The following is a 12,157-nucleotide window of genomic DNA, read 5'->3' as shown; positions in this document are numbered from 1 at the left end:
TTCTCATCCAGAGTATTCAGATGTGAGAGTTCCCTTAAGGGTTAAGCCCTCTGTACAGCAGCTGGAGACCAGCTCAAAACCATGTACCACCAAAGTTTAGTATGCCTAAGTATATACAGTATCTCTCAAAAGTGAGTACACTCCTCACATTTTTGTAAATGTTCTATTATATCTTTAACCACTTTACCACCGGAGGATTTTGCGGTCTTCCGTCCAGGCCACTTTTTGCGATTCGGCGCTGTGCGACTTTAACTGACAATTGCGCAGTCGTGCGACGCTGTACCCAAACGAAATTTACGTCCTTTTTTTCCCACAAACAGAGCTTTCTTTTGGTGGTATTTGATCACCTGTGCGATTTTTACTTTTTGCACTATAAACAAAAAAAGAGCGTTTATTTTGAAAAAATAACAATATTTTTAACATTTTTTTATATGAAATTCCCCCCAAAAAAAATGTAAAAACCAATTTTTTTAAAAAATTTTGGCCAATTTGTTTTCTGCTACCTATGTTTGGTAAAAAAAAATCACAATAAGCGTATTTTGATTGGTTTGCGCAAAAGTTATTGCGTTTACTAACAAAGGGAAAGATTTCTGTCATTTTTGGTGTTTTTTTTTTTTAACGCGTAATGGCGGCGATCTGCGATTTTTTTTTTTTGCGGGACTGCGACATTGCGGCGGACAGATCGGACCCTTGACTGACATTTTTGACACTTTTGGGGGTACCAGTGACATTACTACAGTAATCAGTGCTATATATATGCACTGTTACTGTAAAAATGACACTGGCAGGGAAGGGGTTAATTTTATTGGAGAGGGAGGGGTTAATGTATGCCTGGTGCTTACTGACGTGTGGGGGGGGGGGGGGGACTGAGTGAGTCATGGACAGATCGGATGTCCAGCTATGCTGAACAGTCCGATCTGTCACTCCCTGTCACTATGGAGATCCGCCCGCTTGTGTTTACACAGGCGGGCGGATCTCCACACTAGATCCCCGACGATCGGGGGGGGAAGAGCGGCGGCGATCGCCGCTGCTCCTCCCCTGGCCCGACTTCCGCTGTGACTGAAAACAGCGGGAGGGAGCCTCCGGCGGCGCGCAAGCGCTGCCCAGAAGGGGGAGTGTCTGACGACGTAGTACTACGTCGTCAGACGATAACGAGCCACTCTGCCGCAGTAATATTACTGTGGGTGGTGGTAAAGTGGTTAAATGTGACAACACTGAAGAAATTACACTTTGCTACAATGTAAAGTAGGGGATGTACAGCTTGTATAACAATGTAAATTTTCTTTCCCCTCAAAATAACTCAACACACAGCCATTAATGTCTAAACCACTGGCAACAAAAGTGAGTACACCCCTAAGTGAATATGTCCAAATTGGACCCAATTAGCCATTTTTCCTCCCCGGTGTCATGTGACTTGTTAGTGTAACAAGGTCTCAGGTGTAAATGGGGGAGCAAGTGTGTTAAATTTTTGTTTTATCGCTCTCTCTCTCTGATACTGTTCACTGGAAGTTCAACAAAAAAAGAATTGTTGCTCTACATAATGATGGCCTAGGCTATAGGAAGATTGCCAAGACCCTTAAACTGAGCTGCAGCACGGTGGCCAAGACCATACAGCGGTTTAAAAGGACAGGTTCCACTCAGAAAAATGTCAGCATTGCTGCAGTGGATGAAGGGGTGGGGGGGGGGGTCAGCCTGTCAGTGCTCAGACCATACGCCGCACATTGCATCAAATTGGTCTGCATGGCTGTCGTACCAGAAGGAAACCTCTTCTAACCATGATGCACAAGAAAGCCTGCAGTTTGCTGAAGACAGACTAAGAACATTGATTACTGGAACCATGTCCTGTGGTCTGATGAGACCAAGATAAACTTATTTGGTTCAGATGGTGTCAAGCATGTGGGGCGGCAACCAGGTGAGGAGTACAAAGACAAGTGTGTCTTGCCTACAGTCAAGCATGGTGGTGGGAATGTTATAGTGTGGGGCTGCATGAGTGCTGCCCGCACTGGGGAGCTACAGTTTATTGATGGAACCATGAATGCCAACATGTACTGTGACATACTGAAGCAGAGCATGATCCCCTCCCTTCGAAGACTGGGCCGCAGGGCAGTATTCCAACAGAACGACCCCAAACACACCTCCAAGATGACCACTGCCTTGCTAAAGAAGCTGAGGATAAAGGTGATGTACTGGCCAAGCATGTCTCCAGACTTAAACCCTACTGAGCATCTGTGGGGCATCCTCAAATGGAAGGTGGAGGAGCGCAAGGTCTCTCATATCCACCAGCTCCGTGATGTCATAGAGGAGTGGAAGAGGACTCCAGTGGCAACATGTGAAGCTCTGGTGAACTACATGCCCAAGAGGGCTCGGGCAGTGCTGGAAAATGGTGTCCACACAAAATATTGACACTTCTGGCTCAATTTGGACATTTTAACTTAGGGGTGTAGATACTTTTGTTGCCAGTGGTTTAGATATTAATGGCTGTGTGTTGAGGTATTATGAGGGGACAGCAAATTTACACAGTTAATACAAGCTGTACACTCACTACTTTACATTGTAGAAAAGTGTCATTTATTCAGTGTTGTCATATGAAAAGCTATAATAAAATATTTACAAAAATATTGTACCATTTATTAAACACTTATTGCACTTACATCCAAGTAGATAATTGCATTGTAATAAGAAAATCATCTGAAATACTGAGTACACTGTGTCAATACTGCGCTTCCACTTTCAGTATTGAAAATGTCACACGGCTTCCTCCCAGTGCATCATAGATCACATGACTTCATCCTGATGGATTCAGTGGAGCACTAAAGTTGTGGTGTTACCATCTTGGACACATGGACACTTTGAATTAATATACAGATGTAATGTAGTTTTTTTTATACATGCTTATTGTTGCTAATAACTTATTGGAGTTGTAGCATTACTTACTTTATTTTATTTACATACATTGGTGCTAGATTCATACTTTTTTGGTTTTTGAAGAGTTGGAGTTGTGGTATCATGTATTCGCAGTTTTGTGGTACATTTTATGTATTTGGTATTTTTAGATTTTTTTTTTTTGCACGGAGCAGTGCATCACCAGTTATTTGTTTATTTTTAAGTTACTTAAATGTTAGATGTGGGAACATATCTAAGGTGTTAGCATCTTGGTTAATCACGATTGAGGTTTTGGGTTTCTCGCTTAGTGGCAACTCAGGATTAATTATCTATTTATTAAAGTGTTACTCAGCCCACAACAGTAAAATCAGTCTGTATGTGCAGTGAAGCAGTTATACTCACTGTGGAATCGAAGGGGTTAATCCTGCGCATTGTGTAAAAAGACTGTTTGATTTTTGTCTTCTCTGATCCTCCCCTCCTTCCACAGTTCCCAATCCATCTCCTAATAGTATAGAGACTTAGGAGGGTGCATGTGATCAGCACCTGGCCAATTGGCACTCTCCAGACAGAGGGTCAAGTGTCATGCAGCCTCATAGGACAGTCGGAGAAGAATGAAAACTCTTCAAGCTTTAACCAGAGACTGGTAGAATTTCATGACTGCTATATACTCCTGATGAGAGAAGGTATTTAGCAGTTTTTATTTACTAAAATAATTGCATCTCCATGTTCTGTGTACTAAGGCAGACCAGATATAGTGAATGCAGGGTCCTGGGTTTAGTAACACTTTTTAAGTATTTTTTTGTATTTTTATTTTTTGCTCATCCTGACTAAATTCCAGGCATAATAGCCTACCGTATGATAGTTTGCTGGTAGAGCTGCTGGGGTAGGAAGTCCAGAAAACTGAAAATTACCTTTACTTCCTCACCTAGAGATAGATTAGGTTGGAGATACAAAAAATCCCCTCTTAGCGGTCACTGGAACAGGTGTCCCTATTGGAATATTTCCCCTCATCTCATCAGTTATCAACCATAAAATATTACATTTCCTATTCCTTTCTGACCAGGTGGTAATAATAACCAGGACAAATCAAGAGGGTGACTGTCCACAGTGGGGTTACAGAGGGTAAAAAAAAAAACCTGCCGGGAAACTTGACAGTAGTAAAAAATCTCCATTAACAACTAATGCAACACTTGGCTAGAAATGCATTCTAATGCAGAACATGTGGTCTCTGCTGCCTATGTAGGACTGTGGTCTGTGGGAGTTGAATTTGTCCTGGTATCAGTGGGAGAAAACATCACCACATTTGGTATTATGAGGTGAAATAGTGCCCTATCAGTGGGAGAAATGGTGCCCCATTGTTGATTTCATTTGGCAGAGTAGTGTCTCATATCAGTGGGAGGAATTGTGCCCAAGGGCCAGATAAAGGCACACAAAGAGCTGCAGTTTGGTGACCACTGGTTTAAACTGTTATCCACACACACAGCCATTCTGTCTGCAGCAACTGTTATCTCTTCCTTGGCTATGGATGTGTGGAGCAGCGTCATGTAGGAAAGAGAGAGTGGGCCAGAGACTGTAACAGTCTGCTCTTGCAGCCATGGCCAGATGAGAGCCCACCCACTGCCCATGATACAGAGATGCTGTAATATGCTGCAGTTCAGTCTGGGAATGGACAAACCCACCCAGGGAGCTGTAAAGGACTGCTGGAAGCTGCCTGGAACTATGGTGATGTAGACGCCAGTAGTAAGTCTCTATTGAGCAAAGTAAGGTATGGGACTACAAGTCCCAGGAGGGAGGGTGTGCTGTGAGAGAAGGAGAAAGGTAAGAGAAACTGCACTGGGGAATCTCGAGAGTGAGAGGTGATGGAGTGATGCATTGTTTTTTGCCTGAATTCGCTGCAATGTCAAAGTGGGATTGTGCTGCTGCATTCATTTAGATGCTTCTTCGTAAGAGATCATCGCTACAGCGTACAGAGTTAAGCACCCATTAAATGTCTAGGGTTCCAAACACCAGAGACTGAGAGGAAACTTCACCGAGGACTGCATGGGGGTGAGAGGCAGCAACCTCATTGCCCTTCTCAAAATGGGACGTCACCCTAACTTAGGACTTAGTTTGAGGACTTGCACCATTTGCCGTGGGATCACAAATTTACTTGTATTCCAACGGTTAGTACCATGCTGGCCACTGGAAAGGGTTTTGAAAAGGACCTTTCAACCTCTAGGCAAGTATAACCTTTAATTAGAACCCTCTGTAAATGTTGGTATTCAGGTAGCTGGAGGGGATTGGGTCCAGACATATTTGGTCCTCGCATTGTCTTTATCCTGTATAAATTAGTTTTTTCTATTGTTCATTGACAGACGCAGCTCCATAATATCATCTTGACCATTAGGTTATGCTGCCCCCTACAGGAGTAGGACACAAGGCAGGAAAAAACTTTACCACGCCTATGGGGCAGTCCCTGTAGGCATACACCCACACACTCTGCTATAACCCTCAGTTTGTTTCTGCCTAGTTTAGGAGTAGGACCTAGTTCCCTGCTGGGACTTCGGTCTTAGCTGTTTGTTTTTGTGAACCTTTTTTGTAAGAATTTATTTTTTAGTTCGTGTTCCTGAGAGAACTACAAGCAACAGCGGGCTGGATTTCAGACTAGATATCCTAGATCCTTAAGGTCTTCCAGCCTGGATAGCGAGCGTGAGCAAGTTATAGTCCAGCACTAGGCGTTGCCATAAAAGAGCCCCTATGGATGGGGGCGGGCCCGCGAGTGAAACACCTCCCCGGGACGCAGAGGACCTGGGATGCCCTTAGTCGCAGCGTACCCCTTGGCTGTCAGCACCCCCACCCGGGGTGGAGCGGTAGTCTGTTCGGAACGGCGCCCACCTGATGCCGTGGTATGGTGAGTTAGTGTCCCCCCAATCCTCTGCCGGTCTGGATGTGGGCCCCTTCTCTGGGAAAGTCGGACCTTCGTGTATCCCCCCGTTCCCCTGGCCTCTCGGTGATACCAGGCCCCCCTCTGCTGTCCCCTTCCCCCCCCACAAGCAGGTTCTTACCTCTGGGGGGCAGATGTATTGTGGCCGCTGCGGCAGTTCTGCGTGGGGGGGGGTTTGTCCTGGTGGGGTTCCCTCCTGGGGACCCCCGGATGTCTGTCTGTTGACCCCCCCTGGGGGTCCTGGGGCCCGCGTGGCTTGCCGTGGGGCCCGCCATTTTGCTGTAGTCTTTCTGCTCTGCTTCAATGTAAAATGTTTTCTCATTAAAATGCATGGGCGGCCATGTTTTGGTAGTTCCCCTATAGGAATGCATGCCATTTTCTTGAAGTCCATGATTGCTGGAAAGCTAGGGGCTCTAGGCATGACCCAGGTGTTTTTCTGTTTCCTGTGCCAGATCGTTTCTATTCTCTGCACAGAACGTTCCTGAAGCCTCAAGACCATTTTGGTGGTATGTTCCTGGGGTCCCTGTGGGTATCACTCACCCTGCTGCAGGCTGTGTTATGGCTGGGACTTGTGGTTTCGCTGGTGCAGTGGTGCGGATCGTGTTTTTTGCGACTTTTCTTAATGTGACACTGCTTTTTTTATACTCAGTGCTTATGGAGTCCCAGGACCAAATCTCGCCTACAGACCCCCTCAGTGCGGTTGCGGGACCCTCTGGGTCGCAGCCCCTGTCTGCTTTTACAGCAGTTTTGGAAAGCCTGGTGTCAAAAGTGGATTTAGTTTTAAAAAAAATGGCACTAGCTGAAAGTGCCCTTTGCCTTCACCTCCCTCTGTAGTATCCTCAGATTCTGAGGTAGATGTGGCTGCCGCGGACTTTAAAAATGGCGGATGAGTTTACAGCGTCAGGGACGCGGGTGTCTTTTGGTACCCGCAAATCCCAGAAGTCGGGCAAGGTGTTTCCCTGTCCGGATCTTTTTGACAACATTGTCAGTGAACAGTGGGGGCGCATCAAACAAATGTTAGTAGTGAACGTAATAATGGGTGGATGTTCCAGTTTACCATATGTAGCACCCTACAGGTAGGTGCTAGGTAAAGTATAGTGGGCCTTGGCTGCTTAATAGCAGGGCCATGATTTAAGCTGGACTGTTATGTCTCCCAAGTGAGGTTACTGAGAGGGGAGTCTCCCCACTGGCTCTGTGAGAGGATTCTCATAGGGCAGTGGGGGAAACCCAATCAGTGGCTCAGTCAGGCTTGTATTTGCCCCAGAAGGCAGATTCTGCAGCAGAGTATTCTGGGAGTGGGTATAAATTTGAAGGGGATGCATGACGCAGCGTCTTTGGCGGGAAGCAGAGTCCCAGGAGGGAGAGTACGGCTGTCTATCCTCCTGTCAGAGGAAGCGGGTGTCCCGAGTGATGGCCTGGGAAACCAAAGAGAGTGAAGCTGAGCTGCACAGAGGGATTCCGGTGTGCCGAGAACCAGCAGAGAGAGAGAGAGAGAGGGGTCCTGTTACCGGAAAGCCTACAAAGGTCGTGAGCACTGTGGACTGCCCCTGGGGGTCTGCCTAGTGTCAGAGGGGACCACTCCGGAGAAGGTTCTAGGGATCCAGGAGTCAGCTAACTGTTAAAGGGGTGCCTAGTCAGAGAAACCTGAAGTATTAGAGGGGGTACCTGCAGTTTGGGCCCTGAAGAGTCAGTGTACAGTGTGAAGTGTACAAAATTGAGAGTTGCAGCAACACAAGTATTTCCACAGAGCTACCTAAGCCAGTGCAGGGCTGGAGGGAGCTGTTCAGTGACTTTTAACCAAAGCAATGTCAGGAGTCAAGTGTTATACAGTCCTGGATCTTCTGAATTAAAGTCGAGGTTCCAGCACAGTTTCAGTACTATAGTATCTATAAGCGTCAGAAAGCGCTGGTTGGCATTCAGCTGGCGTCAAGACAGTGTCAGGCATTTTTCTTCCAGTGTCCCAAAGTGTACCTATTTGAGCCAGAGTATCCCACTCATTGCCTTCTCCCATCCCCTAAATACAATAAAACAAACAAACCAAAGATGCCGGATTGGTCATTGTCTCACACCTGGGCTCAAATGTGCTGAAAGTGTTACAGGTGACAATGGCAGACCCAGCTTAGGCTCAAGGCCTAGAAATCCTGCTACACATACAATGCACTACACCCTCATTAACTAAATTGAAAAGCAGTATAGAGTGGTGGTAGGGTTTTTAAGGTGCAAATTGACACAAAAAAAGATTGCAAAAAAATATATTTTATTAAATACTGGTTAAAAAACATACATATTTGTATATACTATAACTGTACATATACAGCAAGCAAAACTCCACATTTTCTCAACATGTTTCACTGTATCAAAACAGGCACTACCTACTAACATTCCTCCTGAAGAAGCTAAGCACTTTAAAAGGCGTTTCCCCTTTGCAGATGCGGATTCCACTAGGTAGACTGTGCCACCAAAGGTGGATAATCTGGTTTCCAGACTAAACAAGTCTACTGTGGTCCCGGTGGAAGAGTCACCGGTATTTACAGACCCCGTGGATAGACGGATTGAGTCTCTGTCACGCCATTTGCATGTGTTAGGGGGCTCGATACCAAAACCAGTCTTTGTGATCACTCTGGTGTCACAGACTATCACAAAATAGGCGAAGTTGCTAAAAGGTGACTTGGAAACGGAGCAGCTCTCACCGGGACTGTTGGAGCTAGTGGACCAAATGGTTTAAGCCCTTCTGTATATATGTGATGCGTCACTGGATGCAGCTCTACTGGTAGCCAGAGTGTCTGCAGTGGGGATTGCTATTCGATGCATGGTGTGGCTGAAAAGCTTGTCTGCGAACCAGGCTTCCAAAAAGGCTCTTTCTGACCTTCCCTTTACGGGGACAAGTTGTTTGTTTGGATCCTCCCTGGATGAGTTGATCAAAGGCCTTACAGGTGGGAAGAATACTCTTCTATCGTAATCCACCAAGGGCAAAGCACCGCGTAATAGACTTAATTTACTGCTCACCTTTCGTGCTTCAGGGTCACAGGAGAAGGGAGTTAAGCCATTCAGGGCGACTGGGGGTTCCAAGAAGACCTGGTCAGGTAAGCCGAGAACAGGCCAATCTGGATCTGTGGACAAATTCTCGTCTGCATGAAGCGACGCTCTCACCCGTTTCTGTGGTGGGAGGGATGACTTGGCTTCTTTCCGGAACCATGGACTTCCTTGATTCAGGACAAATGGGTCCATGAACTGATCCGATCAGGTTACAAGATCGAAATCCGGCCTCGACCGTCGCACAGGTTCTTCCTGTCCAATCTACGCCTATCTCCAGACCAGTTAAGGAATCTAAGAAAGACGGTACAAGATCTGCTGTCGCAAGGTGTGATTGTGCCGGTTTCCTCTCGGGAATGCTTTCAGGGATTCTATTCAAACCGGTTTACTGTGCCCAGAAAAGAAAGCAAAGTACAACCAATCATAGACCTCAAGGCTCTGAACCGCTTTGTGCGGGTACAGAAGTTTCGAATGGAGTCTATTCGCACGGTAGTGGCGTCTCTGCACCAAGGAGACTTTTCTGGCCTCCATAGATATCTAGGATGCATATCTATACATCCATATTTACGCTGGACACCAGTGTTTTCTTTGCTTTGCTGTAGAAGAGCATTATCAATTTGTGGCGTTACCTTTTGGTTTCGCCTCCACCCCCAGGGTCTTCACCAATGTGTTGGCTCCAGTGTTGGCATTACTGCGACAACGGAGGGTTACAGTACTGGGGTACTTGGACGATCTCCTATTAAGAGCAGATTCACATTCAGCCCTGTTGGGCAAGTTGACAATTACTGTTTGGACTCTGCAAGCGTTCGGTTGGAACATCAATTTCAAAAAATCGTCCCCGATACCATCCTTAAGACTGGATTATCTGGGCCTGACTCTGGACTTCACTTCGGCGAAGGTTTTTCTTCCCCCGAGCAAGCTGCAAAAGTTGCAGGGGGCGATTTGTTTGCTTTTAGCCAGCAATCTGTCCTCTCTGCGGACTTGCATGCGGGCCTTGGGTCTGATGGTGTCAGCCTTCGAGGCGGTTCCGTTTGCTCAGTTCCACAGGAGACCATTACAAAGGGAGATTCTTGTCAAATGGATTAAAGATCCAAAGACCTTGGACACTATGATTCGGTTGAGTCACAACAAATGGGACTTCCCTATTATGGTGGCTTCACTCGTTGGCACTATGCCAGAGCAAGTCTTTTTTTTTTTTTCCACTGTATTGGACTGTGGTAACCACAGACGCCAGCCTGTCTGGCTGGAGAGGAGTGCTGGGGAAGATCTGTGCCCAGGGGTCCTAGACCAGGGTTTCTCAACCTTTTTTCAGTCGGGGCGCCCTTGAAAAGTATTTTCAGTCTTGAGGCACCCCTGCCCAAGGTTTGATTTACGTTACTGTGTATCGCAGAACTCGTGCAGAATCGTGCTCGTTCCTGACACACAGACAAATGCTCTGCTCTTTAGGGGTGCCATTAATTCTTAATGGCACCCCACACTTTGGCAAACTGAGTCACACACCCCTGAAAATGAATATGTGGCTGACATGCTGACAGAATTTTATGTGTGAGGGTGGTATGAGAGGCAAATGTGCAGTGAGTGGACTGTGGACTTACTGCTCCAGTGACTCACCTCCCAGGCAGGCTGCCACAGTGCCACTTCTAAAACCCACCTGCTCCTCTGACTGCTCCAGATTTCTTCTGGCATATGCTGCCTTCGCCTCGCCGCCTCATCGACTGACTGACTCACTCCACTCCAGTCAGGCCATGCCCACGCCTGTCCATTCAGCCCAGGCCTAGAGCGCACGCGGGTGTTGCTTGCTGTGCACTCTCCCTCTGCTGGCCTGATGTCATCCCGCTTTGCACGCCCCCCTCCGCCGGCCTGTTTGTAGAGGCGCCGCGAGCGGCTGCCTGCACTTTTCTGTGTTCTGGCTGCCCTTGTCCTGCAGGAGGACTGGAGCAATGGGAACGTCGTTCCTGCTGTAGAAATAGTGCGGAAACGTTGTTCCCATGCCTTCCTGCAGGACTTGATCCCTGCCTTCAACCATGTAGTGCAAGGGCCTGTGCAATTGCAAACAAATTGAAAGTGTTTAGGTTTGACCTCATATTATATAGTTTTGGTAAATCTAAAGGAAAAAGTCTTCAGAAAATCTTATAGTGTGTATGGCCCAAGACTGCCACTTGTCAACAGACATCAGATCTCTTTCTGATTTGTAGCGAAGAAAGAAGGGAGTGTGGGACTTTAAATGAGTACGGCTGGACACATAACTTTAATCGAGTATATAACCTGGATGGTCTAGAGCAGGGGTAATGAATTAAAATTCAAGGAGGTCCGGTCGCCAAAATTTTCTTTGGGCCGAGGTCCGAATCTGAAGTCTGTGCTTTGACTCAGAAAGATGGGCAAAACAAAACTTGTCCATCAGCGTTGCTCTTAACATAAAATATGCCCATTAGAGTGCTCCTTAACATAAAATGTGTCCATCAGCGTGCCCCTTAACATAAAATGTGTCCATCAGCGTGACCCTTAACATAAAATAAGGGGCACTCTGATGGGCACATTTTGTTAGGGGGCACTCTGATGGGCACATTTTATGTTAAGGGGCACTCTGATGGACACATTTTACACATTTTTTGTTAGGGGGCACTCTGATGGGCATATTTTATGTTAGGGGGCACTCTGATGGGCAAAACAAAACGTGTCCATCAGCGTTGCTCTTAATATAAAATATGCCCATTAGAGTGCACCCTAACATAAAATGTGTAAAATGTGCCCCCTAACATAAAATGTGCCCATCAGCGTGCCCCTTAGCATAAAATTTGCCCATCAGCGTGACGCTTAACATAAAATAAGGGGCACGCTGATGGGCACATTTTATGTTAGGGGGCACTCTGATGGGCACATTTTATGTTAGGGGGCACTCTGATGGTCAAAACAAAACATGTAAATCAGCGTTGCTCTTAACATAAAATATGCCCATTAAAGTGCCCCTTAACATAAAATATGCCCATCAGCGTGACCCTTGACATAAAATATGCCCATTAGAGTGCCCCTTAACATAAAATATGCCCATCAGTGTGACCCTGAACATAAAATATGCCCATTAGAGTGCCCCTTAACATAAAAAATGCCCATCAGCGTAAAATAAGGGGCACACTGATGGGCACATTTTATGTTAGGGGGCACTCTGATGGGCACATTTTTTTTTTATGGGGCACTCCAATGAACACTACAAAATATGCCCATCACTTTAAAAACCTCTCATCAGCTTTAAGTGCAGCTTTAAAATTGGGGACCACATTGCTTTTTCCCCTTGTGCTCCACATACCTGAAGCCAGTAGT

Source organism: Pelophylax lessonae (genome assembly GCF_965119305.1).
Source record: "Pelophylax lessonae genome assembly, chromosome: 9".
In the NCBI taxonomy this organism is placed as follows: Eukaryota; Metazoa; Chordata; class Amphibia; order Anura; family Ranidae; genus Pelophylax; species Pelophylax lessonae.
This window is presented reverse-complemented; position numbering follows the sequence as displayed.